The sequence below is a fragment of the Calidris pugnax genome, unplaced genomic scaffold, assembly GCF_001431845.1.
Source record: "Calidris pugnax isolate Ruff unplaced genomic scaffold, ASM143184v1 scaffold15, whole genome shotgun sequence".
Lineage (NCBI taxonomy): Eukaryota > Metazoa > Chordata > Aves > Charadriiformes > Scolopacidae > Calidris > Calidris pugnax.
Genome location: NW_015090774.1, coordinates 4,819,773 through 4,839,715, shown reverse-complemented (window position 1 = coordinate 4,839,715; position 19,943 = coordinate 4,819,773).

Genomic DNA, 19,943 nt, shown 5'->3' with positions numbered 1-19,943 from the left:
CTCACGTAGGAACAGGATCATTTTAGTCTTATGTTTCCCAATTGGTCATTCCCACAATCCACAATTGTTCCAGGGTTTCTATTTGCATTTGTTTAATTAGAAGATACATTTTCAGTGTAAAAGGGTGATAAGAGATAAAGTGCTGAACTAGTGTATTTTGGTTGACATCCAACTGTGGGACGCGAGTACTTTGGGAGATATATTATGCATCCCATCCCAGCATAGCTAGGTGGTTCAAGCTAGAGATGTTCCTGAGCCCATTTTTCTCATCAAAATGAAACTTATACATTGGTTGCTCCCATTAATAGTAATGGATTCATGTAAGTCTTCAAAAGCCCCGGTGTTCTTACCAGTGTGGAAAGACACAGATCAATATTGTCTGCTTTTTTCACTCAGTCAGTGTGCAGAGAAGGGCACATGGTATTGAAAGTGTATTCAAAGGTCTTAAATACAGAAATCTGGTGGGAATGGAAAAGGAAGCTTTTCACATGACGTTGCTTTACTTGCAATAACAGTTTGTCCTACAAAGAGCTACTTAAAATGTATGTGAGGTATCACATTTTGAGACATTATCAGAGAGAATAATTTTAGCTATTTATAATGCCTCTATAAAATTCTGTTCCTATGTAGCTTCCAAACAGAATTTTTTTTCCTATTTGTTCCACATTAGAAACTCAACCTAGAACAGGTATTTGGAGCAACACTTTCAGTTTGACACTTTCAGAATTCACTATGCCTGATTATACTTACTCTTCTTGTTGTTGTGGTTACTATTTTCCATGTCCCATTTTTCATATTTGTCCTAGGTCAGCTTTTGCCTGGGACAAGATTTTCATAATAACAGCTCTAGATTGCCAAATGTGATTGTATCTCCCTAACAGTTTATCACCTGAGCAGAGAATTAAATAGGTCTGTGAATAGTCTATTGTGGAACTTCATTTCCAGCTTAGTCTTTTATTTCGTATCTGTAGTTTAAACTATGAATTCACCTGTGGTACAGATAGCATATCCTAAGCCCGGTATATTTTCATTTTTATTATACTAATACTGCACTTTATAATACTAGTACTACTCTTTTTATGATGACATATAGAGCATATTAGTTGCTGACTGAACTGGTGAGAATTAATTCCAAAGAGTTATTGCATTTTAGAGAAAGCTTAAGTAACTTACATAACTTTCAGGTTTTACATTTTGGTCAAGAAAGCAGGTATAGTTTTCTGAAACACTTGCTCCTGATAAAATTAGGAAAGAGATTTGAGGATCATGACAGAAACAAATCTATATCAACCTGAGTATGCAGTTTTTCTTCACAGTCGCAGAGGAGGCCAGGTAAAAACCACAGATCAGAATTTATGTGAAAATGCATTTTTCTACTAAGAAACCAGAAAGTTGTTAGTGAGCTTGGGTGTTTGTGTTGTTGTGGACATGTATATGGAGACTCGGATGAGGAGTCTATAATCCTTATTTACATCAGCATCCACTTTGAACTTGACTGCATGGATCCTTAGAAGTCCATGGGACCTTTATCAATACAGACAAGGGCAGATTTATCTATTTATTACTGTTGAATACTCTAACTGATATTAATCTTAATTTTTCCCTTGCCAACCCTAGCTTTTGCAGAAATCTCCAGTCTGGGTATTTGTAGAGACAACTGATTCCATCATTGTGTATTAATCACATCCTTTGTGCAAGGGCATCCTTGAAAAACATTTTGCTCCCTGCTTATATTTTGTACTTAAAAAATTAAATGTCTTAGAAAATTTTATATACAGATCATGTAGGCTTTCTTCTATATTCTCTACAAGAGTAAGATGCTTTGTTTGAATTCCACCCTGCTTTATTGTTTTCACTTATAATGTCCAGGATTGCTATTATTGTGGAGATTTTATTTGTACTAGTAAGTATATGACGGTGCAGTAAACTGCTAATATTTATTACATATTAAAGTATATGATATTTAACACCTACAACAGGCTTTGAAGAAAACTGTCAAGAATTTAGTGATGACTACTATGTCCATCTTCTATGCTCTGCTTAATTTTATTATTTTTTATTATTTTTACTTTACTATCGTGGAAATTAGTATTCCTTCATTTTTTGAAAAATCTCTTCATTGTTCTGTCTCCCACTAAAAACAGTCGAAAGCTTTCACACAAAGATTCTTTATCTATGAGTTCATGTATTTATTACTGTAATACAGACAGCCTCCTGTCTTAACGGAGTAATATATTTCTTATTTTATGATACCCACCAGGGTGCTGGCAGCATCAGAAGAGACAAGTATGTATGATGCTCTTGTCTCAAAGGGATCAGAATGTGTGTATTTGCTCCTTCATTCCATGGGCCAAAACAAGGTATCTTTAGTAGCCAAGAGTGCTCTGATGTGTGAAAAGGTATTTCCTGGAGTACAGTGACCCTTGGAATGTGTATAATAACTTTGAGATATATATATATATATAAAAATTTGTTTTTATAGTAATTCGGAATAAAACATGGCCAAATACATAACCATCAATCACACTAGCACTTATGAAGTTAAGTCTTGGGTCCTTTTTCCAGCTAAGCCCTTAACAGACTTTAGATATTGATATTTAGATTAAGATATTGCCCTTAGTAAAATCACCCTTCTAATGGGATGTAAGATGGAGCTAAGGGGTTGTACTCAGTCTGTTTTCAGTGTCTACAGAACTTATAGGAACAAATATGGAGAAACCCAAACCCCGCTCCTTTTCTACGTCCTTTCAGCCTTTTTTTTCCATTGCACCTTATTCCATTGTACGTCTTACAGTAGGGAGAAGTGAGTAAGTGCATAGGAGGCAGACAGATGAGTTGATGAAGTTTCTCATTTATGTTTCTACTACTGTCAGAAAGGTGAATAGCAGTTGGCTTCATACCCTTTGCCAAAAACATGCCAGAAATGTGCAGAGGACTCAGTCCGCACATTATGCATCAGGCTGAAGCATGGATGAAAACACGTGCACAGGGACGAGGTATTTTCATTGCTTTCAACTCTCTTCCAGCTCCCTCTCTCCAGAGCTGCAGTCTGACTCATCTCTGCTTGCAAGAAACAAGTTGTGACTGCTGTCACTGCAGCAGAAATTGCCAGTCTGAAACTCATCTGGACCTTTATGAATTACTAATACTTCAAAAGATAAAGGATTGTATACCCACCTCATTCTTCAGCTCACACGAATAAAAACCTTTCCCTTCCAACTTATTACCTTAAATTCAAATATTATTCAAGGTAATGACAACCTTCCCTTTGATAAGCTTCACAGATAGAGTCTTTCATCCTCCATCCGTAAACAAATATGTTTATAGTGGATAAAGTGTGGGTCTTTTCACTACCTGTAAGTGCCTTGGGGAATGTATTTGATAATAGGAGGCTTTTCAATACAGCAGACAAATATATAACAAAATCCACTATCTGGAAGTAGAAGCTAGATCAATTCAAGCTAGAATCCAAATGAAGGATTTTGACAATGATGGCAATTGCCTTTGGAACCACTAATGAAACAGTGCAGCAGGTTCTACAAAACTGTTAGTACTTTAAGTCAGACAGAACTGAGTTCTTGTTCTCAGTAATTTTTAATTAAACAGGAATTAATTGAAGAAAGGTCTAAGGCCTGTAGTTATGCAGGAGATCTAACAATTCTTTCTGGCTTCAGAACTTCTGAAATAGATGCTGCAAAACTTGGCTTATTTTTCAAATCTATTCACACAGCAGTATTTGTTTGCTCTTTTTTGCTGTTACTCTTCTTTGCTTTCAGAAAGTTCATAAGAGGCAGTCTAATGCCATTTTAGTCACAAAGCAATTTTCCTCCTGGTAGAAGGGAATTTCTTTCTTCTCTGAAACACAGCTAGAAACATAAAGGAGAGGAAACCATTCTCTTGCACTTAAATTTATAATCTCTTTTTTTTTTTTTTTAATTTTTTTTTTTTATTTTTAACCAGTTCACAAAGCTTGAAGCCACTCTGTATGGTTTTCATGGAGTACTATGGGGGATGGAAACTAAAAGTATGAAGATACAGTCATATGACTGAAGGCAGAGGGCAAAATTCTGCTCTCATTTTACATAAAGACAAATCCAGAGCTACCACTTCAGAATCCATAAATTTTTCTCTAGATTTCCTACTAAGGAAACTAAAGGCAGAATACACAACATCATAAATTTCAAAAAAAAAAAAAAAAAAAAAAAGTTTTTTAAACATCGTCTTCAGGAAAATGATATACACATGTTCTTATTTCCCAGCATCTTCCCCTGCCCAAAATTCCCAAAGAAGTCATCCATAGGTTTACAGAATCCTGAAATTCTTTTGTGTCATGCAGATGCTTTTGTCTTATACCTCACTGCCAGGTAACTCTAAATGTCAAAAGGAACCCATTTCTTTGCAGTGTCATTTATGGCTCTCATCATAAGTTCTTTTGTTCTTCTGCTGGCATTTCTTTCTTTATGAACTGTCAACAGTTCTGGAAGAACTGTTCCATACACTTCAAAAACCTGCTCCAAACTGCGGGTTGCTGTATTTCCTACATTGCACACAACTGAAATAATGGTGGATTTCCACATGGTCAATTTTGTAATGACTTGTGTGCCCAGATCCAACTATTCTAAATATCCAAAATGCCAAAAAGTAAACCCTAATGCATTGCAGTTACAGGTCAGTAGTTTTCTGCACCTTAGGACCAGAGCTGTGCTGTGTCCACTGATTACTTTATGTAACCTCTTCTCACTCCTTAATTAAGGTTCTAATTGAGGAAGCAGGTATTAGTTTCTGCAAATCAATATAAATTTCTACAAAATTTGCTTTGTCAGTCTTCCTTTGTTCATTTATCCCATGGCTGTTGTCCAATTACCAAAGGTACAATTCCAATTAAGTTGTAAATTGATATATGATATTTACCTCTCAACAACTATATACAAATCATAGTACACACTATACAGTAGAGTGCAGTATTTCAATCTGAAGGCAGCTGATTCTGAATGCTATCTTTTCTTAACCCTTATGGCTGACTGACAGAGAGTGCTGAAGATCAGGCTGCGGCAGTTACATTGTATCTTCAGCACAGCTATTAATCCAAATTTTTGCTGGACACCTATGTGCTATTTACAACTCATTGCAATTGTGATACTCAGATAATTTGAATACTCAGAAGAGTAATTCTAGAAGTACTCTTTTTCCTTCAGTATGTTCTTTGAAAAATTTAAATATTGCCATAATATTTCCCTTTTCATGTGGTGTTTTAATTTTCTGATTTTTATTTTACTCTTTTGAAGAGTTTTTTCACTTCTTCCTATGTGATCAAGTCACCATCATTCATGAAAATAGACTGTGAATACTCCATCCTCTGACAACAACCCTCCGTTTGAGGCTGTAGGATTTCTTCAGACATTTGAAGAGGGTCTGGTGATGCAAACTTCTCTGATACATCTTATTCATTTTTCCTATATGATGAAAGAGATCCACAATAAAAGCCCTGAAAGAAGATTGGGTTGAACAACACAGTATCAATATTCCACCTTTATTAAGTTTTACCAGATACTCAGACTTCTCTTTGGACTCTGTTATGTGGCAGAAAAATAGCATCACATCAGAAACCTAGGATAGGAGTTGCTTAAAATTAGATGAGGGAGGAAAAAAAAAAAAGGCAATTGAGAACAGATTTATATATATATATATAAAGCTTGACATATGATGAAGACACTACTCTGAGGTTTAAAGAAGATGAGGGTGTTGTGTGGGAATATAAAAGTTTTATTTTAAAATTGGCACTGTAGTGAACTATGAAGTCTGGGTTGTTTTTTTCAGATATGCTCTTAAATGTCATCAGACCCTTAAAAAGCTTACCTCACCTGATAAATATATAGCAATATTCTTTGTTTTACAGCTGTTGAAAGAGAGAATGGGAGGCTTGATGCTTTTATGCTTGCAATATTGTGTGAGCACCACTGAGAACATACTGCTATTATTAATTACTGTTTCTTTTTCAGAAAAATCCTGTAGCAAGTTACAACCGTGTGCAAATGTCTATGATTGCGCTGCTTTTTCTTTGTCAAAATAACAAAAATACATTTAGAATCAATACCTTATAGTGAAATACACACAAAAATATAATTTATCAAATTTTACTTTTGATTTTCATAGGCTTTAACAGGATCTTTGGATTGGTTTCAACCATATTCTTCTTTCACTATTCAGATGAAGGAATTATAAAACACAATTTACCAATACTGTAACTAATTACTACTAATTATAATATAATTACTGCTCTTGGCCAGTGCTAACTTATTCAACTAAATTAGTATTTTAGGTACAGATTGATGAGTCTAGTATTGACCTTCAACAAAACAAAAATAAAACAGAACGAAGCTTGAAGCCAAGTGGAGAACAAATAATAGATAAATTATCCAGGTTAGACATGTCATAATGAATTTATTAATTCAGGTTTGGATTTGGATATTTTTCAATATAGTTTAAAGGTAAGTTAAATAGTTATCTGATCGTTGCTAACCAAAACTTTTATGGATAACATCAGCATTTAGTTTGATAGTATTCTGTTAGTTACAAGAAATTTAAAATGTGTCCATGGGAGATCTGTCTTCCTACAGCGAGGGATTAGAGGGAAAATAGGGCACATGAGAGTTTAAAATATGAAAATGGTTGGAGTCATAACCAACATGGCTACAGGGCTGCTCAGTGATCTGGAGTGCAGTTTGGCTGTACTCCAAGTGAAAGCATGCATGGACCCAAACATATCCTGTTTTGTCAATTTTCTGCTTTGATAATTAGATGGTGCCTGCAGACACTGGAAGATGTTGGGTGCCTTGACATAGCACTGGATTTTTACAATTTGGAAATTAAATGGGCAGAACATCTTCCTTGTCACCAGTTGCTGGGACTGTCACAATGGATGCACTAAACGGTATAAGATACACAATCACCCAGGTGAAAGGAATAAAAATTTCTGGAAAGGTCATCTTAGCTCTATCTTTTTGCTTTTATCATAGTATCAAAAATGGGGAGCCAAAGGAAAGTGTTGCTTTGTTCTTCCTGCAGAATGAGGACAGATAGCTCTGCCAATGGCCTCTCCTCAGTAATAAATACTAGATATGAGTCTGAGGACATAAGGTTTGAGGAAGGTGCTTGGCAAGTGAAAATATTTCAGAATTCTTCCTGAAACACAGGCCCTACCAGAGCAGGGGTAGCTGACTGTGCTCAGCCTTGGGTCATACACTGAGTCCTGCACCCACGCAGTAGAAATTATGTGTCTAGGAAGGGATTATTATAAATACACATTGTGACCTGCCCCTCGCTCCAGCTACTACAGTGCTGTGCCATTCTTTTACTTGCATACCCAGACCAATTGTCACTGCATGCTTTATAGATGCTTTAATTCAAATATCGGTATAGAGGACATCAGAATTCAAAAAAGCATTCATTTATTGAATAAAATGCTTCCCACCTACGCTCCACCTTTCCACACATTTTACATTTATCTCCAGGGAAAATATAACAACCGTTGTAGGTGCTTATTAAAAAAAAAGGTAGTGGTTCACAAAAATGCTCCTATTGCTCCTTCTCTTCCCATGAGGGCCATCGCAAGGCTCTTTGAAATATTTCCTCAATGAGTGATTCAACAAGAGAAAGCACTGAGGTTAAAATGTGTAGCAAAATCAAACTAAAAGACCTAAGAGAAGAAAGATTTGTGAAAAACTAACACAGCTTACTTGTTTTTTGTTGATGTTGGATCGTTTTATTTTATAACATACTTTACTGAATATATGATACTTGTAAATCTTTGGAGCAATGCTATTTTTTTTCTTTCTGTTTATTTCTCCTGCATAAAACTGTTTTTTGTTTGGTGATGTTGGCTTTGGGGTTTTTTTTATAACTTTTCTTAGTCACACAACAGAATGTTAATTTCCAAATGTGATTCCATGGGCACATAAGTAATAGTCATATCATTTATACCTTAGTGACTGCACTGAATGAAGAGTATTTTACTGGTTTTTATAAAAAGTGCAGTGTTTGAATGCCACAGCTAGCTGATAGGTGAAATTTTTGTATGCCCTGCAACAGTGCATTTACAGACATATAGGGGATGGATTATAATAGCGATTCCCAATGTCTTTTAAAACTCAGTTGAAGCCTGAGAGATCTAGACTTTCTGAGGGTTTTCTTCTTTCTCAGGTACTGAAGTATTGGTGACACATTTTCAAATCCTCTGCATCCTCTTCCTGATAAAGCACCAGTTAGAATAAAAAATGGACACTAGCTTCACAGCTGCATTTTTGAATGTTTAAACCATGGGTTATTGCATTCTGTATTCATGAATATTGATAATAAGTCTTTTAGCAAACAACATAATATTTCCCTTCTTTCTTTTACTCCCCAGTACTTTGACAAAGTTACTCTACTTAGTAGGGAACATAGGTTATCAAGAAGCCTTCACTGCTCTTCAGTGAATAGCTAAATCTAAATAGCTAAACCATATATAAAACAGTACTTATCACTTCATCTTTATTATTTACAACTGTTCTGTTTGCATGATACATATAAACAGGGAAGCTTTCTGACTAGGTCTGAGCACACATCTTCTATAAAACTAACTATGGTACAATCTAACGGGAGCAGAATGTGGATGCCCTGGCAGGAAAACACCAGCAAACACCGTGTCGTGCTTGTTGTGTCGACACTTTCTTAGGGGTTGGCCTCCATCACTAGCTTGCCGGTACTCCGGGCAGCGACCTTTCTGTTTGAAATGAACTTAATAATTCAGGGTGCTTTGGAGAGAAAGTGATTAATACCGTTAGCACTGTCTCCTCATTCATTTCAGATGATGTTGCAGAAGCAATTACCAGTTTTCAGGTGAAGCAGTTGTTAATGTAATATTTTAAAAGTACAATAAAATGCAACATAATCTAGGCCACTTTAGCAAGTGTTTTCTCTTCCAGTCAAAAACCAGAAAGTAAGTGGATTAATTAAGAGAAAACATTTTATTTCTTGCTTAAGAAGGCTATACAGGGACAACTGTAGTTAGCTTGCTTTAAAAGTGACTGGGACCACAAGCCTCCTAAGTGCATAACAAATTATTTGATGCCCTGGAAGTTGGTAAGTAATCTTCTTTCAGGACAACAATCCATTTCAATGCTACCATACAACCTGGAGTGATCCCATGTGCTACCTAGTAGCACAGAGTTGATCAGCTGTGAAAACCTGGGGATGCTGAAGTCTTGTGTAGCCTCTTCTTCACCTTGCTGATATGGGAGCCACCTCATTTTCCATGCTTAGCACCTGGTAATGCCTCAAAGAACCACTTTCAGCTTGTATTCCCCGGTTAATGACTTCCAGGTTTGTAAGTGGCATTGAAAGACTACTTCAATGCACAGCTTTTTTGGATTATTACCCATAGAGGAATAAAAAGATGGTTGTGGTTTCCAGCTTTGATTTTGCTCTTAATACCATGTGAACTTAAAAGGAAATGTACTAGTTCCTGCTTTTCTGTACCATGGGCTTTAGTCTCTAACCACTGGCCATCTTCAGTTCTTTTTTTTAAGCTGATGCTGCCTCCTTTCCCATCATCAACCTTTATTTGAAACAGAAGCTTATGTTCTCTGCCTCAAGATAGCAGGTATATACACAGATATTCATTATTGTTGGTTTTGATATTAATTACATAAAATAAACTAAATAATATAAGTTTGATCAAAGTATTATTATAAGAAATACACAATATGGCTGTACCATAATAAAAGCCCTTTATATTTATAGAATAAATGATTTGAAAGAACAGAAAAGCGACGTTCAGTCACTGATTCGGGAGCATATTCAGGTTTCGCTGAAGGCCATAGAATTTTCGTAGCACTGAAAATATACTTAGGTTTACATATAGGTTTATATATTTGTTGTGTACATTGCAAGGGATACATAATGCTCACAAAACAAGTAATCATAATGATAACGTTTTCTTGTCCAATCTTTTCCTATTAAGGTATATCTCACAATATTTAGTACTGTTCAGTTGCAATAGTTCCTCATCTGTCTTAGGCATCGTTTCAATTTTTCACAGTGTAAAATCTCTTTTACTTTGGAAAGACAAAGCTACTTTGCTGCACTTACAGTGATGCGCTCCAGCTTTGTGACACGTTTTCTTTTTCTACTGCATTTCCCAGGTGCTGTCCTTCCACAGGCTACTTGTGCCTGGCTCACCCCTGACTGTTCTGACCGAAATTCTCTATGAGCTCTTTCCCTGAGCACTGAATATGAATACTCATTGGAATACATCTCTCAATCTGACAAGGCTTTGCACTCGGTGTTTCTCTTTATTTTGCCCCAGAAGTTCTTCAGAACATTTATTTCCTTCTCCTGAAAATGTTTTCTTCTAAATTCAATGCCTTTATAAAGCTTCCTCCTATTTCTATTGTGTTGCAAATTTTGTTCATTCTTTGAGCTACAGTCAGTCTCCTAATGCTGGTTGCTATGTATTTTTGTTGTGGTTTTTTGGCCCATTTTACTTTCCTCTCTTTTCTTTTTCAAATCCAAACTGCATCATAATAGAGCTAACAACTTAATTTCTCTGTGTTCAGGCTTGGTAACATATAAAACTGAAATAACAAACAGACATTGACTTCTGTCAATGTGCATAATAAAACTTATCATCCAGAGAGATTGAATATGGAACAAGACAAAGCTGGTATTCACTGAAACATGAAGCCATCGTTACAGCCACCATTATAGCCCTATATTAAGAAAAATTACTGTAAATTAGCATTTTAAAAAGATGGAATTAGAGACCTAGGAAAAGCCGTTTATGTTTTATCAGGAAGAAAAGCTTTCAGTTACCACATGACTAAGGCATCCAAAAAATACTGTGCTTTTTTTCCTTTAGTCAACTGGAGCCAGTCACAACATGCTGAGATTTATCTTGTCCTGATTGTTACCCTTAGGAAGGTTGTTTGAGGTAAAACCAGTTTCAGATGTGATTTAAAGCATCTTTGTTTCTCTCAAATGCTGAAGACAGAAGTCCAGGACATGGCTATTCATTCTTTGGTACCAAGCCCGCACTCCAGCCTGCCTGCTCCAACCATTGCAGCGCCTGCTTGCATGGGATTAAAACAATTTAAGCTTTTTGCCTCTGTTTGAAGGATGTTTCATACTTTAGTGTTTAATAAAGAGTTTACTTGGTAAACAAGCGCTTTTAAACTGAAGGTCACTGTGTTTTTATTAGGACAATGATATGTTGCTGGGCCTGAAGAAAAAAACATGCGCGCAGACATGATTGTTAATAAGTCTGACAGCTCACAAATTCTAAATAAAAAAATCTTCTCCTGTTCTGGGATGTTCTAGTCTAGCATTTATTTATAATATTGCAATGAGGATGACAGAGGTTGCAAGATCAAGTCCATTTATTTAGAACTAAGAAGCTTAAAAATAAACATTGTTTATGGTGATGCACAAGCTTGGCTATCTAATTTTCTCTCTCATCAGTAGTGCTTGCTCTCTAGTATTCTTTTTAAAGATCCTTTCACTAGAGCTGACCTATACAAATGAACATGTAGTTGTGTAAAGTATTTCTGTCTTTCCCTAATTTGCAGGTTTCTTTAGCCCATGGAAAAAAGCCAATAAGATACCACGTTCAAGCAAATTTCTTCAGTCACTATTCATTCAACTTGAGGTTTCTACAACCTTTCACACCATCTGAAGGTATGAGTATTGATGCAAAGTACTCTTTTGGGATTGGAATATGAAAGCACTAATGAAAACTTAAGCTATTGTGGTACGTAGCTGGGTGCACACAAAACAATATTCCTTTCTAGTAGCCTATGACAGTAATTTGTTGTTTGTACTGGCCTCTAACTTATTTCCAAATTCAGAAAAAAAAATAAATTCTGTACTAACAGTTGCTCCTGGTTCTCAATAGTGCAGGAAAATCATGGCTAAAGTGGTATTTTTCATGAAAGCGACATGGCCTTGGTTTTAGCTATTTCCTTATGCTCTGGCATGTCAGAGTCAGTTTTGATATGAATAAACAAGCTCCAAATTTAAAATAAATGCAGAGCTAACTGAAAGCCCTAAATTGAGAATTTGTTCAAAAAACTGGTTCAACAGTCTGATTTTGAGCTTCAGAACATGTCTCAAAGCTCTGTGCCAAGGCTTTTGCTTAAATATGATAAATCGAAGGGACTGAATTTTATCTTCTTTCTGCGAAATCTTATCAACCAATTAAATTAACACTTTGTGAATTTATTAAATTCCTTTTTAATTTATACATCCATTTCACATACTATAGACATAAATGCTTATAGATGTAAAAGGCTATTTTGACTAAATTCAGATTTAGTTGTAGAAACAAAGTTTGGGCTTTGTTCCTTTTATATCTAAGTTAAGGGCACCCATCTCACAAACATTTTAGATTGAACATACAGATTTAATTTATTGTAATTTCTTACTCAAAATCTATTATTGACTCTGAATTGAGTGGTTTTTGTCAATGTGAAAAAAGCAAACCCTGATATTTGATGCCTGATTGAATACACAGTGTTAAGACCTTAGGGCAGGTTTCCTGAGGACTGGAAAACAAAGATTTGTAGACAGTCTGCATTCAAAAATCTGGGAGGCCGGGCTGCCTACTATATGCATATTTAGCTGTGTTAGGAGTGCACTGTGGGGAGAGCCAGCTGAGAACAGAGGTGTGGCCAGCAAATCTGCACATTGTTCAGTTCTCCTATACAAAACCCTCACTTATACCAGCACATATTGTATTTGTATTATCACATATGCTTCCCTCAAAGGCAGTTTAGCACCAAAGATGTTTGGATCTGTTGGCAATTTGCATTTGCATTTTAGTAGAGCAATGTGTTTTTATTTGTTTGTCTATTTAAGTTCTAAATTACTAAGCAAGCTTTTACCTGCTTTCCCTAACATAGCAAAATGTCATGTACAAATCCAATACAGATTAAAATGCAGTAAACATAGTATTGGTTTTCCTTCCAAAGACAAAATGAAAAAATCAAGTTAAGGAAAATTCCACAGAAACAAAAAAGCTGTGTAAACCAGAGGTTTCAGTAAAGAAGCTTTATGTATAAATAATACATATGTTTTTATACCTGCCTCATCTAATATACCAAGGTATTTTTCCCTTGTAGGTAAATATGAGCAAAAGTATCCTCAGAGGAAGATCAGCAAAATGAACTGATCAGGGAGTTTTTTCTATCTTGCCTATTTGGCTTGGGGTTTTTGAAAACTGCTTTGTTAGAGGAAATTCTTTCCACTCAGTTTGCTCTGCAAGGAAGCTTTAGTGAAGATGAACTGGCCCTTCCTGAGGGATAGGGCCTTTGAGGGCCCTTTGGCATCTGCCTTTCAAGTAGCTGTATAATCAAATTCATTATATCCCCATATTCCTCCTCCCACAGATGGTAGCAGCTTGATCCCTTCACCATGGGTCATCAAAGCTATTAGGGCTATCTCAGCAAGGTCCTTCCAAGGCTTCCTCCTGAAGTGTATGTGTACCACGCAGAGCCTGTGACCGCATATGGCTAGGTTTTAGGGACATGCCTGCCTCATGCCATTGCTCCTTTGGACCTTGCAGCACAAGGTCGTGGTGAAGGGTGGAGGATCAGCCACTGATCGGATCTCTGGTGGCCTCTGGGTTCTCCTGACTCTTCATTTAAGGCATACTGGGTCATCCATAAACCATCTTCACAGGGATGTCCTGCAGGTATTAAGAGTGAGGGATTTATGTGAGGCTAAAGCTGACCATACCACCACAATAAGTGCAGGAAGAAAGGTTGAGCCAGAAGGATGTGTGCTGATTTGTAGCTAGTCTGTTTTGTCCAGTTATTCTTGGCTATTTGTCTGGTTCTGAGCAATACTCATGGCCACAAGAAATAACATGTCATGCAAGAGTGGCTTCAGGATGTGCCTAAGGTGTCACAGGTTGCAGTGGCTGCTGAGGGAAGAGTATAGATTCTCCTGAATGCAATTGTTGATCATCCAAGCACATTATAATTGGGTGGTGAGACCTCAGGTTTTAATGCTAATCTTCTAACCAGATTTTAGTCATGTGAAAACCCAGAACCAGCATTTGCCTGGAAATGTTGAATCAGAGGTTCAGGCAGTAGAGTGCACTATCTACAATCATACATATACTGGTCTACTCAAGGCAGAATGCCATCATCTGTGGGATGACACTGACACTGACTCCTGACACTCCTCTGCTCTAAGACAGTTCAAACAAGATAGATGTTCTTACTGTTCTTCCTCACCAGCCTCCTGAAGAACCCTCCAAGGCTTTCAATGGGGAACCAAATCCGAGGCCACTCGCGACAATGTGTAGGCTTGAAGGAGCACTGTTCAGGTAATTGCTTTACCAAATATTTGCTTTTCTTTAAAGATGCAAACAAACTCTTTCACTAATGACCTTCAGTCTGGGTCTATATGCAGCCTAGCTATTTCTATTTTTTAATCAGTCTCCCTATCTTTCAGGTAGTTTGTTTAAATCATAAAGCCAGTCAGCTTACAAAAAAATGGCATAACAGTATAAAGTGAATGACTTGAATCTGCAAACATAAATTAAAAACATCACTACAACAACTTTCCAACCTCTTTCTTCCTTATTCATTCTTGAAATGAAGTAACTGGACAAGAGTAATGTAGTCTATGGGTTTTTTTTTGTAAGATTGATTTAACTTTATTTTGAGGTCTGAATTCCTTCATGATTCATTAGATAAAAAAATATCAGTTAGTCCAACTATGTTACTGTTGATGCAAGTATGATGTTTATTTCAAATTTCAATGTAAGATCTTTCCAGTAACTGGTCTTTCATAGTTTCTTGGAAATCAGTTATTCGCGTCAAATTGTGAAACAGAAATTGATTTTTTTCTTTACTTGGATATGGAACTCTCTCAAAGCCTGTTAAAGCATACTGACTGTTTTTATTAAATTATATTGAACTGTTTAAAGAGTAAGAAATGTAACCTTTCCTCAATTTTTCAATTCCCACATGCTTTCTGAAAATACGCTATACATAGTGAAAGTTTTGCCTGAATGGGAATGGTCAGGACATATTCCCTATATATTCCTGGGGGTGCCAGAAAGAAATAAATAGTCTAAATATCAAGGGCTGTATCTGATAAGCTTACCTTTTAAGAACATGAATAGGAAGAGGGCTCCAGATGCTCTTAATACTAAAAGTCATATCTTGCTAAAATAAAAGTTTGTTGCACCTTATGTAGGTCAAACTAGCTAGGCAGTGACAAATACATAGGTTTATATTGAATGAAAATTGCTGTCTTATTTTCTTCAGAGAAACCCATCAGCGGACTCACTGTTAAAAGAAATTTAGCTTTTCATGTCACAGTAGAAGCAGATATGGCTAGAATAGGTGAGACCAAGTTTTAAATGAAATTTAACTGCCTGACAAACCACAGGAGTCTTTCTCTCTTGCTCTTTCATACTGTAAGGTGGGAGTGGTATTAGACCCACATTTACCGTATTTTCGTATTATGATGGAAAATAAAAATATGTGAGTAGCTTGCAAATGTTATTACTATTTAAGTAGTTACACATTATTACTGTATGATTCTATAATCCTCTAATGGATAACTTGTTTCCTACTTGGACACTTTGTAACCTACTAACAGGATTTATTATGACCAAATGAAAATTAGGGTTTTTTAAGCTTTGTCTTGAGTGTTAAACTAAATATTTTATTGTGTATGCATCCTGTGAGTCACTAACTCTCCTGCAATCCTTTTTAGTTCAGCTGTAGCTCTGAAAGAAAGTTTCATTCATGTCACTGAATTATCCAGACAAGACTCCAACTCAAAACTAAATGAAATTAATGCAAAATTCTCAAAAGCATTCTCATTTGACTTTTATCAGCTATAATTTTATTTTAACAAACATTTCACTTACCCCGTATATAATGAGAAACACCAGTTATGATTATAATTTTGGTTTCACAAAGATCCTTATGAAGCTCTGCTTCATGGTTAAAAAAATGTGAAGAGTTTGCTGTAGACATTACCTCTGGGGAATATAAAGATAAATTATAAGAACTAAGGACTTAGTTCATCACTTGACATCTTTTTACCACAATTTTTCCTACAGTTTCTTGCAATACACATTACAAGGGATTCAATAATATGAAACTCTAGTATGAATAGAACAAATACAGAAAAAAACCACTCAGCTGTGTGTGCCAACATTATGCATGTATTAAAATCTGTATTGATCATAATCTATTTCAAGCTATTTTCTTTGTTGCATTTATTACATTACAATTGGTGGGTCACTTCTGTAAAGTGCTGAGGACTTTTAACTGATGTTACAGTCAGGGCTTGTGTTGTTCCTGTAGGACCAAGGCTTTCAGTACCAACACCTCAACCCTCTGGTTACAAAATGGATAAATATTCATACGGTTCTGCCATTCAAAAAGCCTCTGAACACCCTCAGCTTGCAATTCTGCATGGTTGTCGGGTACTGTTTAAGGTACAAAAGTTAGGGCCTTGTTCAGAGAACTCCTCCAAATCAGAAATCTCATGAGGTTCATCCTAACCTCAGCAAGGAATTAGGACAAATATATATCTAAGCTAACTCAATATGGGACCTTCTTTACCGAGCACACCCAGCTGATCTTGCTTCTTTAAACTTTATCCTGTTCTGTTCTTTTCTTTCTTCATGGGTTATATTATGTATACAAGCCAGAATATGTATATTTTTAAAGTCCTGTTGAGAAGAAAAATTGCATGTAAATGTAAAATAGGACTGTTCTTGTTACTAGTGAGACGATGAACATTGCTACAGGTAGATCCAGTAGTGAAAGCAAATAATGTAACCTGTCAGGCCTTCACTTAAAATGCAAATCTCTATCAGTGAAACAAAAAAAAAATCTTGTTGTTGGTGCAGGCTGGCATGAAATTGTTCCCTTTCACTGCTAAAAGCATTTGCATCTCAGTGCACACTAACTATTTTCTTGTCCAATGCCCTCTAGTGCTAATTGAAGATTTTGTTACTAACTGAATATGCAGGAAATGCATACCAGGAACCCAGGGCTTTTGAAATGAATGAAATTTCTTGCTAACTTGTTACTTAGTGCCAGCATTTGGGCTTCATTAGTAAGCACAAGTCCTCATCAAGTTAGCTGAAATTAATACCACTTAGATTTAAAGATGACTCAGAAAGAGTGGGTGTAATTCCACATGTTCAGATTAAAAATGTATTGATGAAGCAAAATTGTGTGCTGTAGATATAAATCTGTAGGAAAGATTTTGAAAAGATGTGAAAATGAGTATCAACACCTAAGGTTTTTGCTGGCTTGTTGCTCTTCTCTTTTCTGGCAATCTAATTTGCAAAATTGACTTATTATACCTAATTTTTTAAAAAATAACATCAATAAGATCACGTATAATAATTGAGTAACATTGCCATCACACTGGGAAAGAGTGAAATAAAGTATCTAGCTTATGCAATATTTTTAGATTGGCAGCATAGATTTTACTGATTTAATAATTATTATTTAAACCAACAATTTCCAAAAAAGCAAAGGAATTAATTGTCATATTAGACTAGCAACACATGCGTTTCACCATTATCGAGAATAAACTCATCAGACAATATGTTTCAAAGCCAAATATGCAACCTATTTAGGGACCAAGATATGGAACTGATTTTCTTTTTTAAGTTAAAAAAAATAATTTCTTATTACAAATTCCTCTCTGGGGCTGCAGTTTCAAAATGTCTCTGAAATATAGAGAGCGTTTCAAAAGTAGAGAATATATCTGTGAGGAAAATTATGCAAAACAAATCTAGGGAAATATATAGATTGAGGATAAGAGAATCAATGCTGGAGTGGGGAAAAAGTCTGGGTGGCTTATTCAATAAGCACATGGGTGCACTAAGGCACAGGCAGCTATTTTCAATACTGCTGGTGGAAGTAGTGGCAGCAGACTGAAGAATGAAGTGGGATTAAGTAGCACTTTGCATTTTACATAATGCTTCCAGGTTTTTCAAACTACATGGAGATATTAATCATAGAATCATAGAATTGTTTAGGTTGGTAAAGACCTTTAAGATCCTCAAGTCTAACCCCTAACCTAGAACTGCCAAGTCTACCACTAAACCACATATTAATAAAGCCTCACAACCTCATTCTCCTAAGTATTATTATCCCATTTTTATGGGGGAGGAAAACAAAGATATGAAAAAGTAAATGCTTTGAGTCACTGAGTCTATGGCAAAGTTAGAAACAATTTAGGTCGCTTACCTCACTGTTATGTGGGCAAACAACAGGAGTGATGTGTTTCCATGTGTGAACACCTAGAAATTAAGTTGACTTCACTACTTAAATTCATCTCTAAAAGTTGTTTAAAAAGACTGAACAGAAATAGATTTCTCTTAGCTACTGTTATGGTTTCACTACATTAATATCTGAAAACTTCTCTATCCCTAATGCAAATCCCACTCCTGTGAAACTGGTTTTAGTAATTGTTCCCATTCTGTACCTGGGGAGGTAAACCAGGAAGGGTTATGTTACTGTTTAATCACCGCTTGTTTTCAGAAATGCCCCGGTGACACCTGAATCCTGCCAGTGTTGGGGTTCCTGCTGGTAGAGCAGTGTGCCACTGGATGCACACACAGCCCTGCTCATGGTGCAGTGGTGCTCGGCTGTCAGAGTCTCTGCCTGAGCAGCGCGCTGTCACGATTCACCAGACAGTTGCCCTCTGAAGGTGTCAAAAGGCAGGCAGAGCTCTGTATAATCAATATGTTCCTGGATTGTGAAACCATTTTGTTTTATCATTCCAATTGGTATAGATATGAATTATGCATATGTCAAGTTAGATCGCTTGAATAGTCTTAACTTCTTATTCTTAATCTTCTTTTCACTCGCCACCAGACTCTGCTGTGTCCGAATTATGTCGTCATTTTTGCTCAAGAAAATGTGTCCTGGCTGCAGAGTTTCATTCCTCATTATCAAAAGCAGAAGACGACAGCATCAATGGTCTCTGTCTTACTGCTGGAAGTTATGCACATTGGTGGAAAATTAGATTGATCAATGTGATAATACAGATTTTAAAAGGCAATTTGAATCTTCTGTGCCCAAGCATCTAAATAAGTCTTCTGATGCCTGTACACTATAGACGGCACCATTTTCCTTTAAATTTCTTACATTCTGATACTTCTATGTGACTTCAGCCTGCTGTCATGGAACCGTGAATTGATTTTTCTCTTCTAAAGAAATGGTCTTAAATAGTGGGAGTCATCTTATGAAGCTTTTTACATAAAGGCTTTTCATGCTTTATTAATTTAAATTCACATTAGAGGTCTTCTGGGCATGTTTGGTGGTCATTTTTTTCAATCATCTTTGCGTTGTGTTTATTTCCCCTAAAAAATTCCTTTAGGCAGAGCTGTTTCTGACACATTTCAGACTTCAACTTTTGGGCTTTGGCCTGTCTTCCCATATATGTCCTGGTAGTTTTACTGTTGCCTGTCACCTTCTCACCTTCTGCACAAGCCAGACTGAACCTAGCAAAGCCCGAGTAAATCCTTGGCTCTGGGCTTTTGAGGGCAGAGGAGACAGGTTGTGATGTGCAGGAATGAGGAAAGAGGCTGGTTTCATCTGGCTTGCTCTTCTGCAGAGCGGCCAGAGTAGCTGTTGAAAGTGCTTCCCTATGGGGAGTAGCATCTCTTTAGCTTAACCTGATATTTATTATTTTCAGTGCCTGCTATGATAAGACGGGGATAATGGCTTTAAACTAAAAGAGGGAAGATTTAGACTAGATATAAGGAAGAAATTTTTCACACTGAGGGTGGTGAAACACTGGAACAGGTTGCCCAGAGAGGTGGTAGATGTCCCATCCCTGGAAACATTCAAGGTCAGGCTGGGCAACCTGATCTAGTTGAAGATGTCCCTGCAGCAAGGAGGGTGGACCTT